This window comes from Artibeus jamaicensis, unplaced genomic scaffold (genome assembly GCF_021234435.1).
Source record: "Artibeus jamaicensis isolate MK-2021 breed Jamaican fruit bat unplaced genomic scaffold, CSHL_Jam_final scaffold_612, whole genome shotgun sequence".
Lineage (NCBI taxonomy): Eukaryota > Metazoa > Chordata > Mammalia > Chiroptera > Phyllostomidae > Artibeus > Artibeus jamaicensis.
Genome location: NW_026522049.1, coordinates 3,325,363 through 3,337,782, shown reverse-complemented (window position 1 = coordinate 3,337,782; position 12,420 = coordinate 3,325,363).

Sequence of the window (12,420 nt, the reverse complement as noted above, 5' to 3'; positions counted from 1 at the left end):
GGCCTCTGTCAGGAACCCACGCTCCCTGCCACTTCCGTGAAGCCTGGGCTCAAATGCTGCCTTCTCAAGAAGGCTGCTTAAAACTATCCCCCTTCTGGCCCTGGCAGGTGTGGTTCAGTGGATTGAGTACTAGCCTGCAAACCAAGGGGTTGCTGGTTCGATTCCCAGTCAAGGCCCATTTCTGGGTTGTAGGCTGGGTCGATAGTAGGTGGAGGTGCACGAGGCCACAATCCATGTTTCTGTCCCTCTTTTCTCCATCCCTTCCCATCTAGAAATAAAAATCTTGATAAAATAAAATTGCAGCCCTCCAGCTTCCCTTTACTGTGCTCCATTCCCTTTTCCCTGTTTATTATATAGCACTCACCACTTTCAAGTACACTGTATAACTCCCTTATGCAGTTTGTTGTCCCATCTCCCCGGACTGATGGCAAACCCCATGTCAGCGGAGACCTTTGTCTATTCTGTTCACTGACGTATTCCCCACCTAGAACCGTGCCTGACACATGGCAGGCACTCCTTAAATCTGTTCTGTAGGTAGAATATAACATTAATTTTATTTTTATCTAGCATAAATAACAATGCCGTGCACTGGAAGGCAGATGGAACCCCAAAGTTGTAGGTGCAGCCTTCATTAAATTTGCTGAAAACCAGGTTTTGTGCTACGCCTGTGGATTCACCCTGGTTTCACAGAGCCTTTGGTCTTCTCAAAAGGGCTTCCGGATTTTTATAAGGAAACATGACTTACACTGCCTGAAGCACTACCGTTTGCTTTTATCTGTTTTATAACAGATATCAGGGCTCTACCAAGAGCATAGTGAAAAAAATCTTGATGCTGGAAGTGACTGAACCACTGCCCTGGGTGCCAGTAGTCGATTCAGAACCAACCAGAAGCAGAAAAAAAAAAATAGCGAAGACTTCCAGCCAAAATGGAGGTATAGGTGGACACGCTGTGCCTCCTCTCACAACCAAAATAAAGACAACAACAATTTAGAAACAAAATACCAAGCAGAATTGACAGAAAATCGAACTGTATGGAAGTCCGACAAGCAAGGAGTTAAAGTAGACACATTTATCCAGACCAGTAGGAGGGGCAGAGTTGAGGCGGGCAAAGAAGGGTCACAACACAAAATGCAATGGAACCGTGCACGCAAGGCAGTAGCTGACAAGCCCCTGGGGCACAAGACGGCCACGCAAGACCCAGCGAGATGGCGATTATGAAGCCTGGCATGGTGCACAAGGCGGCTGGCGGACCGGGCGGTCCCACATTCGTGTGCAGATAAACCAAGGGAAACTGGGGAACGAGACAGACTGCGCAACCCAGGGTCCCAGCACTGGGAAATAAAGCCTCAAAACACCTGTGGGTGTTGAGTGCCGGGAGGAACTCCCAGCCTCACAGGAGAGTTCGTTGGAGAGACCCACAGGGTCTTAGAATGTGCATAAACCCACCCACACAGGAGTCTGCACCAGAAAGGCCTAGTTTGCTTGGGGGAGGTGGCAGAAGGGACGGAGGTCCTACAAACAGTGGAACAAGCACCCTGGTTCCCTCTCAGACCCCGCCCCCACATACAGCGTCACTACCCAGCCACTGCATGGCCCCGCCCTGGTGAACACCTAAGGTTCCGTCCCTCAATGTAATAGGTGCAACGAGACAAAAAAAAAAAAAAAAGAAATGGCCCAGACTTCCGCCAAGATGGAGGCATAGGTGGATGTGCCGTGCCTTCTCACACAACCAAGTTTAGAGACAACTAAATATTAGCAACAGAAAACACAGCCAGAACATGGAAAATTGAACTTTTCGGAAGTCCATTAACAACAAATTCTTCAGCCTGACAGGTAAGGGGCAAAACCAGCGGCTGGTGAGGGGTTGCACGGGAGGTCTCCGTCAGACGGACTCAGGCACGGAATCCAGACGTGCGGAATCCAGGCGCAGGGTTGGACCTAGTGAGCGACCGAGCGAGCCACCAGGCGAGCGACCGCGGAGGAGACGGCGGGGAAGTGGTGCTGCGTGTTGACTGTGGTCGCCTATTTGTGCGTGAGCGGACAGGCGAGGGAGTGGGCGGTTGGATCCCCGCGGCAAGCGGCAGTGGAGGGCGCCGCCATTTCCCCGCTCTGACCACGCCCCCACATACAGCGTCACAACCCAGTGACCTGAGAGTCTAAGGCACCGCTTCTCACACTTAAAGGGCCAGAACAGACCAAAAATGTCGCAAGATCTCAAAGCCCCACAGCCCATAGATCTAAGCGATGAAGAAATAGCAAAACTCTCAGATGCACAGTTTAAAACACTGGTCATCAGAATCCTCACAGAACTGGTTGATTATACCGACAAATTAGACAAATATATGAAGGCGAAACTAATTGAATGGAATTGCACAGGAAACCAATAGCAATGAAAAGGAAACTGGGACTCAAATCAATGGAGTGGACCAGAAGAAAGCAAATAATGGCCAAACAGAAAAGAGTGAAGAAGCAAGAATTCAAAGAAATGAGGAGAGTCTTAGGAACCTCCAGGACATCTTTAAACGCTCCAACATCCAAATTATAGGGGTACCAGAAGGGGGAAAGGAACAGCCACCAGTGGAAAACTTATTTGAACAAATAATAAAGGAGAATTTCCCCAATCAGGCAAAGGAAATAGACTTCCAGGAAATCCAGGAAGCTCAGAGAGTCCCAAAGAAGTTGGACCCAAGAAGGAACACACCAAGGCACATCATCATTACATTAGCCAAAATTAAAATGAAGGAGAGAATCCTAGAAGCAGCAAGAGCTAAGGGGACAGTCACCTACAAAGGAGTCCCCATCAGACTGTCAGCAGATTTCTCAAAAGAGACCTTACAGGCAAGAAGGGGCTGGAAAGAGGTATTCCAAGTCATGAAAACCAAAGACCTACAACCAAGATTGCTCTATCCAGCAAAGCTTTCATTTAGAATGGAAGGACAGATAAGGTGCTTCTCAGATCAGATCAAATTCAAGGAGTTCATCATCACCAAGCCCTTATTATATGAAATGTTAAAGGGACTTATCTAAGAAAAAGAAGTTAAAGAAACATGAACAGTGAAAGGACAGCAAACTCACAGTTATTAACAACCACACCTAAAACAAAAACTAAGGAGACAACTAGAACAGGAACAGAACCACAGAAATGGAGATCATATGGAGGGTTAGCAACGGGGGAGTGGAAGGAGGAGAAAGGGGGGAAAGGTACAGAGAATAAGTAGCATAGATGGTAGGTAGAAAATAGACAGGGGGTCAAGAATAGTATGGGAAATGTAGAAGCTAAAGAATTTATGATACATGGACATGAACTAAAGGAGGGGAATGTGGGTGGGAAAGGTTGTGCAGGGCTGAGGGGAGTAAAGGGGCGAATGGGACAACTGTAATAGCATAATCAATAAAATATAGTTAAATAAAAAAATACAAAAACAGAAAATTATCACTGGTTTAAATCTCTAGTTTTTCAGGGGAAAAAAAAATGTCTGCCAGACCAGACCTGGGACCTGGGGATGATTGACAGGTCAGGAGCGCTAGCCCCGCCTCCCGTGGCTGACTGACAGTTGGGAACCCCACATGGTGGGGAAAGAGCTGGTCCTGCCTCTGTTCCGGGTTCCCTGGTCCAGCCTCCTCTCAGACTGAATGGGGCCACCACGAAGTGTGAGGCCCTTTGTCACTTGGGCTTTCCATTCAGAGCCTCTTGTCTCACTTGCTGATTGTCCCTGGGCTTGTTGTGAACGGGCCTCTCTGGGGAGCAGTTTCCCAGCCTGTGAAGTGGCCCCACGAGTGGCTTCCACGAGGTAACGAGGGTCTCCTGCAACAGAGCCCAGCTGGCTTTCCTGTATCTGTACTTCTTATGTCCACACACACACATACGTGCAGATACGTGTAGATACACATGTAATCTGATTAGCAACGGAAACGAGAGCAGCAGTAACAACCACACGCTTCTCCCCAGGCGCCTGGGGCTCCGGGGTCTGCCTGGCATGGAGACCGCAGCCACGTGACCACACAGGGAGACGAGCAGGAGGGAAATGAAGGTCACGGGCAGAAGACAGCCTCAGCAGAGACACGGCAACACTTCCACTCTGCGTGTTCTTGGTTCTACTGGGAGAGCGGGAAGCCAAGCAGCTCTTCCAGTCCAGGAGGGCGATCTTGGTGCCGGCGACGGGGCACCTCGTTCAGGACGCCTCGCTGGCTGGTGGCCTCAGCTGGCCGGGCACTCCCCTTCTCTCGGCCCCAGTCCTTCACTGCGGGCACCCAGTGGAAGGTACGGTGCAAGGCCAAAGTCATTTTGTGGCCTCAGGTCTCTTTCGGAAGTAGATGATGTGTAAGTGATTAATAAAGGAAATGCAAAGTATCGTATTAGACTTTCATGCCCAGAATCATCGTGGGTATCACAGTGAGCTCCTCTCCTCCTCGGCCTGCCCCTTCAGCTCCCTGCTTCACAAGAATGGCCAGAGCATTTCCTCTCCCGGAGAAGATACTGTCTTTGGACCCCCGGTCTGGGTGGAGACCTTGCTACGCCATAGGAACGGAGGAGCTGTCCTTCCAAGGCTTGTAACCTGACAGGATGGACATTTCCAGCTCCCCTCATGGGGGGAGTCCTGCCTGTGATAAGGCCAAGATGGAGTGATGAAGAGCAAGACCCTGGATCGAACCATGCCTGAAGCTGAACCTCAGGCATCTCATTACATGAATCTGTGAGTTAAGGTCCTTCCTCACCCCACTCACCTTCTTACAGAGGGCAGTTCTCAGCTACAAGAGTCTAGGCCACTACAAGTACCGTCATGGAGGAAGGCTTGTGAGCCTGCTCATTCATCCCCCCTCAAGCCCTGGCCCGTTGAGGCTCTAGCGTGGGTTCTGGGGGCACAAGGATGTGTTAAGTCCTCAGTCAGGGTCTCAGACATAAGACAAAGTCATGATGCCCTGTGCTGAGTGTTGGGTGCATGCGGGGAGCAAACTGAGTCAGGGAGGGCTTCCCGGGGGTGGTGACACGTACCTTGAGAGAGAAAAGGGGGCACAGGCCAAGCAGCTGACAGAACATGGACTATGTGAAAAAACTGCAAGCAAGGAGCTGGCAGCCCAGAGAATAATAATTCTCATATTATTAAGGCAATTCTCCCTCATCTCCCTTTCCAAAAGCAATGCACAAAGGATTCTTCGTTCCCCGCAAGTTCAGAGTCAGCTTTTTCAACGGGAACAGATGGGCCACGAGGAGGAAGAGGAGACTGAGTTTCACTGGCAGTCGGACCAGGAACACTGGGCACATAAGGGCTTCGGCGGGAATGGGCAGAGTGCGGTTTGCAGGCCGCGGAAGGAGGCGGGTGTGAAAGGATTTCCAGGGTGAGAGCGGGCTGGGCGGGGCCTGCAGCCCAGTCCGCCTGTCCGCTGGGTGCCCTTGGAGAACAGGCCGTCCGTACACAGCACCAGATCAGAGGATTCCGCTCTGTTCCTCGGAACTCGGGCGCTGCGCTGGGGGTCTCGGAATAGGGTGGGCAGGCACCGGGTCACCCCACCCACTCTCGCTCGCTCGCTCTTCTCAAGGTTCCGCTGATTGGATGAATGTCCAGGTCTGATGTGGTTTAAGGAAAAAGGTTTTTCGGTGAAAGTTTGCAAAGGGTTGACCCGGACGCCCTTGAAGGTCCGGGAGACTCAGGGTGCAGGATGGCTGAGACAGGTGTGGAGGGGAGGGGCGGGCAGAGGGTCCCTCAGAGGCCCGCCCCACCTGGCTCCCGGATTCCAGATCCTTCCAGAGAGAGCGTCGCTGGTCTCCGGGCACTGCAGGGCGGGGGCCAAGCCCGCATGGGAGCCGCCGAGGAGGCCCCAGCCCCAGCCGGAGCTGGGGCTTTTCAGAAGCGGCGTTTCCTGTGGGTGCTGGTGAGTCCTGGGGTCCGGGCGGGGGTGGGACGGGGGCTGGAGGGCGGCGAGCTGACTGATGGCCGTTGGTTCCGAGAGTTGAGTCGTCAGTTGAGTCATTCGTTGGGCACTTGTGAGGTGCAGGCAGGCACCCCGCTAAAACCGCAGTGTGGGGTAACCCTGGTTGTACGGAAAAGCAACGCTTCCGTTGCTTCTGCAGTGACGCTTCCACAGCAATGGGAAGGTCGCCACAGGGGTGGCAACTGTGGGTCCCTGTCACCCAGACCCAACGCAGGGGGAGAGGCGCCGGGCTCGCAGGCCCATCGTGGGAGGTGCTACGATTCTCCCCATTTCACAGCCAGGGAAATTGAGGTTCATGAAGCTCGGGGCCAGGGTGCGGGGGTCTCTTCATGTGTGGCCTCCCCCAAAGCCCTCTACTATATGTAAGTGTCCCCTGAGGAGCCCACGTCCGGGTTGGGCCCCAGGGACTCTAATGCACTGGCTGGGGTTTGGCCTGGGTGTCGGGGGTTCTCCGAGCTCCCCAGGCCCCTGCCTCAGTGCCCAGCGCCCCGTTCCACCAGCTGCATCAGCTCCCGCAAGCACACCCAGCCTCGGTGGCCTTACAGGGAGCGGCTGTGTCCCTAGTGGCTGAGATGCTGTTGGCACATTTTCATCCTGATCATTGTGGGGGTGATTCAGCACCTGTCGCAAAGCTGTGAGATTTCTAGAACATTCTGATGACGCATGAGGACAGCAGGATGCAGTTTGTGGAATCAGGGTTCACTCAGCAAAGTTAGGGTGTCTGGTGACTCCCTGACAAATGTAAATGTCCTGAGTGAGGAGGGAGGAGGGACCCCTAAGGATGGCTGAGGTGGGCTTGGGCAGGTCGTGATGGGCACTGGGGATTGAGCTGGGACAGAAGGTTCTGGAAGGGAGCAGGCTGCGTCCTAGGTAGGCACGAAGGGATACTACTGAACGTGTAGAAGTCAGAGGCAGAATATGTCCGGGGAGAATCTCTGGGGGAGGCAGGACACAAGGGGAGCCTTGAACGCCGCATTAGGGAGCTGGAATTTTAGGGTGCAGATAAATAATTATGGGTGACACTGTCCTCTCAGTCAGGCCCCAGCAAACGACCAGGTGCGGCCCCAAGGTTGGAAACGGCCCCCGGCCAGCCGGTTTTTATAAACAGTCATCACCTTCGGCAGCCCGTGGGCCCGGGGCTCGACGCAGCAGCACCCAGGGGAGCAGCTGCTGCAGAACCGGGAGCCTCCCCTCCCAGCTCCGGATGCTCCCAAGCTGTTCCTGCCGGCCCTGGCTGTCGTTCACAGATCTCGGCCGGGACCAGAGACAGCCAGCCACAGACTACGTGTCCCTGGGGCCACAGCACCTGGCCAGCCCGGGCACATGGGCCAAGCAGATCTCTGGCCTTTGCTCTTGGACTGGGCCTGGCCGAGAGGGACCTGGCTCCCCAGGGCCTCCGGGCTGTGCCGAAAGGCTGCTTCGTGAATTGTGCAGGGGTGATTCAGAGTGAAGAACCGCCTAGGTACCAGTTGGCAGAGATGAGGCCCTTGGATGCCAGGGCTTGGCTTTTCAAGATGTTTACTGGTGTGGATTATTTTTTCTGAGAGAGATTTTGAAAAGTTCTAGGTAGGAAGGAAAGAAGGAAGGAAAGGAAGAAAAAAATTAGCTGGACATGCTTTCCGGGCCTTGGTGGTTGCTGGAGTCTGGGATTTGTAACATGTTCTCCAGCTACTTTATGAAGCATCCAGACCTCTAGTTACCGCCCCCAATACTATTTTCTTGGACTGTGGTAAAAAGTGCCTCGACTCTTGACTTCCCCTAAAAGCATCACAGACATTTTTTAAAATTCCATAAACAGTGTCACAATGTCACCAAGACAATAAATAAGTGACTCAAACATGTCTGTTGTGGTTGCAATGGTGTTGTTTATGCCATGAATTTCACAAGAAGGAAATTGGCAGCCATAACGCCAGCACCCCCTCCCCCTCTGCGCCCTCCGATGCTACTGTTGCCACTTCCCACCCCCTCAGCTGGCTGCGAAGTCCTGCAACCCACTTGTAAGGCAGCTTTGTCAAAACTGCAAATTGCAGGTGCATTTACTTCTGATCCAGCAACCCCACTTCTGTGAATTTTCCTCCAGTACAAAATGACAACTGCACAAGGTTATTCTTTGCTGTGTCGTTTGTGACAGTAACAGATTAGATCCGAGTGTCTATTTGTTGGGGAATAGAGACAAAAAAGATGGAGCATCATCCATCAAAGGAAGAAATACCCTGCAGAGATGAAACAGTGAGCTGGAAGCACTCCCTCTACTGGACAGAAAGGGTACTGCAAGGTGCGGAAGGAGCGGAGAGAATAATTTTTAGTGCTTTTATAACAAAACACTCCAAGGATGCACGTGAAACAAAAGTGAAAGCTTTGGGGAGTTGGTTGAAAGGAAAGATGTGAGCAAACCTGTCCAGTGAGTAATTTAAATATCCACCTAATTTTTTATTATGTGATTGTAACTAACCTTCCAAAAAAGTAGCAATTTCCCACAACTGAAAGCCCTCAGATAACTAGCAGAGTATTGGTAACCGAGAAATTGATCCTCAATTTCTCCATTTGTTTTATACTTAGGGAAAGTACTTATGCTTTTTATGAGCATATACTTTTTATGCTCCTCCCTGCACCTCATTCTTGAGCTTCCATAATCTTAGGGCCTCATGCCATTTTTAAAAAACCTTAAACATATAAACAAAAGAATCCTTGAACACATTTTCTTAGACTATGGGGGAGGGATTTGGAGGAACAAATAGGAAGGATACAGGGACTAGAACTAAGGGGGGTGGAAATGGGAGGGAGGTGGGGAGCAAGGGGCGGGGGAGGCTGGGATGGGAGAAATAGACAAAAAACTGTACTTGAAAAATAACTAAATAAAATTAATTAAAAAAAAAGACTATTATAGTATTAAATCCCACACAGGGCTCCAAGTGCTAGAACTTTGTGACAATGGCGCCCTCTTGTGGTGTTTAGCTATTCCTGTTACATCGAGGTCTCTTCTTAGATCCAAAAAGAGTAATGATCAGATAGTTTATTTTCTGATTAATAATAACCTATTTCTAATAACCGCCTTTACCAGCATTTTCCAAGATGACATCATGATCCTGGAATTTTTATTAACTAGCTGGTGATACTCTTAGATGAGAGGACTTGAATTAAAAAATGGTCTGCTAGAATCTTGAAGCTAAACGAGAAACTAGGGGAGATGGGACTGGAGTTTGGAGATTTAACAAGCACTCCGGGTGATTCTGACACCCAGGTAGGTTTACGAGCCATGGATCCCTGCTCTCGGGTGGGAAATGGGTCCACTTCCCCAACAGATGAAAAGTCTCAGCCGGTGTAAACTGATCACGTACCGTGGTGGATGCTGACTGAGAATGTTCTGTCCGCTTGCATCTGCCCAGGATCACAGCTGCAGAGTTCACACTGGGGAGGCTAAGGCCCTTGGGGCAGAAGTTTGGGGTTCAAATGTTTTCTTCGAAACGTTACTTTAATCTGTTTGCACAAAGTATCCACAGCAAGGCTGTCTGCATACAATGTTTGCCTTGCTTATGCCCCACCCCCCAAAAAACACCCCAGTCCCACCCTGGGTGGGTATAGCTCAGTCGGTTGAAGCATCATCCTGATGTGCCAGGATTGCAGGTTTGATTCCCCAGTCCGGGCACATGCAAGAAGCCACCCATGAATGCATGGATGGGCAGAGCAGCAAACCAATGTTTCTTTCTCTCCTTCTCATCCTCTCTCGTTCTAAAAATCAATAAATAAGAAATTGTTTAAGTTAAGGACAGAAAAATAAAAGCCCACACCTGAACTCAGAGGTCATTCTGACAGTGTGCCCTCCCACCCAGCAAATGGAATGGAAGTCTCACAGGTAACGTGGGACTAGGAGGCAGGGCTTTTGGGGGGTGATTAGGTCGAAAGGGTAGAGCCCTAATGAATGGGATGAATGCTCTTATAAAGGACACCCCAGAAAGCAGGCTTGCTCTCTTTCTGCCATGGGGGGGACGGGTACAAGCAGAAGGTGGCCCTCTGCAACCAGAAGGGGCTTCTTCCCCAGGACCGCACCACACTGGCCACCTGCCTTGGACTTCCAGCCCCCAGAACCGTGGGATCTAAATTCCTGTTGTTTAGAAGCTGCACGGCCGATGGCACTTCGGTACGAAAACCTGAACCAACTCAGACACCACAGATCCGGGGAGCGTGGACTCAAGACGACCTGCCCCCAGGGTGTCCTGTGCCAGATGCAGGTGGAAGAAACCTACGCTTTCCCTTAACGGCGTGTGTCTCTCAAAGAGCAGAGGCTTAGAGACCGTGCTCTTCCCGCCATAGTTAAGAAATCTCTGCCTAAATCAAGATTTACAAAGATTGGTGTTTTATGCTTTCTTTCAAAAGTTTTACAGTTTTATAACTAAGATCCATGAACTATTTTCAGTTAATTTTTCTGAGAGATTTGGGCCAAAGTTTATGCTTTGCCATATGGACTTCTCATTTTTTTCCAGCACCAATTATTGACAAAGACTGCCCACTGAATTCATCTGCAACTTTATCAAAATCAGCTTTGCACATTTGTGTGGGTCTATTTCTAGTATTCTGTTGTAGGAATCATCCATAATGTGTGTGGTAGTGTAAGATCTAGCAGTCTTTTGTGTTATGCATCCACAAATATTCTTTTACACCTTTTATGTGTCTGGAAGGGCAGCTGGTGAGGTAAAGGCTGTGTGCCTTTCAAACTCTGCTATATCCAGATTGCTTTCTGTAGTGGTTGCACTTACACTCCCATCCACAATGTTTGAGATTTGAGAGTGTACGGTTCCCCATATTCTTGTCAATGTTATTAAGTTTTGTTTTAATTTATTTTTACATTTGCCACCTTTATAGGCCAAAGCAGGGGCTGGAGGAAGGATGATATTGCATGGTGTCCCTTTCATATAGATGAGGGTGGACATCTTTTCAGAGGTTTAGAACCCATGTAAACTTTCTTTTCTGTAATATTTACTATTCGCATTTTTAGTACATTTTCTATTGACTTATAAGTCCTCTTTGTATTGGTTTGCAAATATTCTTTACCAGTTTGTTGCTTAGCTTGGTGGTGGTTTTTTGACCCAGAAGAAATGTTTCACTCATATGTGGTTCCATTTATAAATTTTTGTCCCTACATATAAACACTCCCAGTATAAAAATGCTGGTACAAAATTACTTTTGAGAGATAAGAATGAATCCAGTAAAAATATCAGTGCTGCTTTTAAAAGGAGAAACTAGACACATTCATTACTTTTAATCTGGGAGCCTTAACTAGACAGTGTTGGAACTAAACTAAGGCAGAAATAGAAAAGGCGAAGGAAAACATAGAGGAATTCGGGGTCGGCAGGGTCAGATGGGGTGACATCTAGGTGCCCAGCCAAGCGCAAATCACCGGGCACCCCTGGCTTCTGAAAACTGCCCACGAGGACATGGTCTGCCCACATCTGGCCACCTGTCCCGGTTGGTGGTTCATTGGTTGGTTTTCTGCGCCTGCATAAGTTTCGGGCGCACATCTGATTCGGCTGGGTCTGGTGATCTCAGAGGTGCGGAGAGAAGGCCTGCTATCTCCTGAAAGGCAAAACCCCAAAAACCTGGGGAGAAATAAACAAAACAAAAACACTATTAGGGTCTGCTGTCCAATTATGCCTGGTTGCTATTGTGGAATAAAAATGACTCCTCCGTCCGTTGCTGTCCTTTGGGACTTTGGGGTTTCCGTTTTACAGTCCACATCCAGCTGCAGGTAAGTCCTCCCGGGAGCCCGAGAACCGTTCGTGCGCCCCTGGGGAACCCGTGCTCGCGTCCCGGGGAATTTACACGCCCGTGTCAGTAGCCGGGGAAATCGCGTGGGGAGTCTGGTCCCATCCCTGCAGTCGCCCCCCAAAATATACTTACAAATGCCCCTGCTGCAGCCAGGGTCGCGTCATGTCGGTGGTGAACTTCGAGGTGGACGCCTGGGGCCGTGCCGGACGCCCTGCCCGAGCTCCGAACCCTGCAAGGACCGGCTCCGAGGTGAGCGAGATGAAGCAGGGCGTGGGGGAGGCGAGAGGTGCGCCCTTGCCAGCGGCCATCGCTCCTGCTCACCTCGACGCCAGTGTTCAGCGCCACCTGGTGGCCGCTTTCATATTGTTCCCATATTGTTCCCGGGGCAATGCGTAAGGGAAGCTCCGGGGCAATGCGTAAGGGAAGAGAATTGATCTCGATGCCGGAGGGAGAGTTCCAGGAGGTCGGCAGTTCTTTCGGGCTCACTCCGGTAGCACCCAGGAGTCCACCCTTCATCTGTCCTCTGGAGATTGTATCTGCAGGGTTTTGGGGGCTTGCGGTGAGCTGCAACTTCTGGCTAACGTGTTGGGGCCGGTTGGCCAGCAAACAGCCGGTGCCCTTCCAGCACCCCAGCCCACTGGGGCTCCACAGAAAACGGGAGAAGAGAGGGCTTCCCACCGGGACGCGGGAGGCTTCCGCTCCGGAGGTGAGAACCGGCCCGGGAGC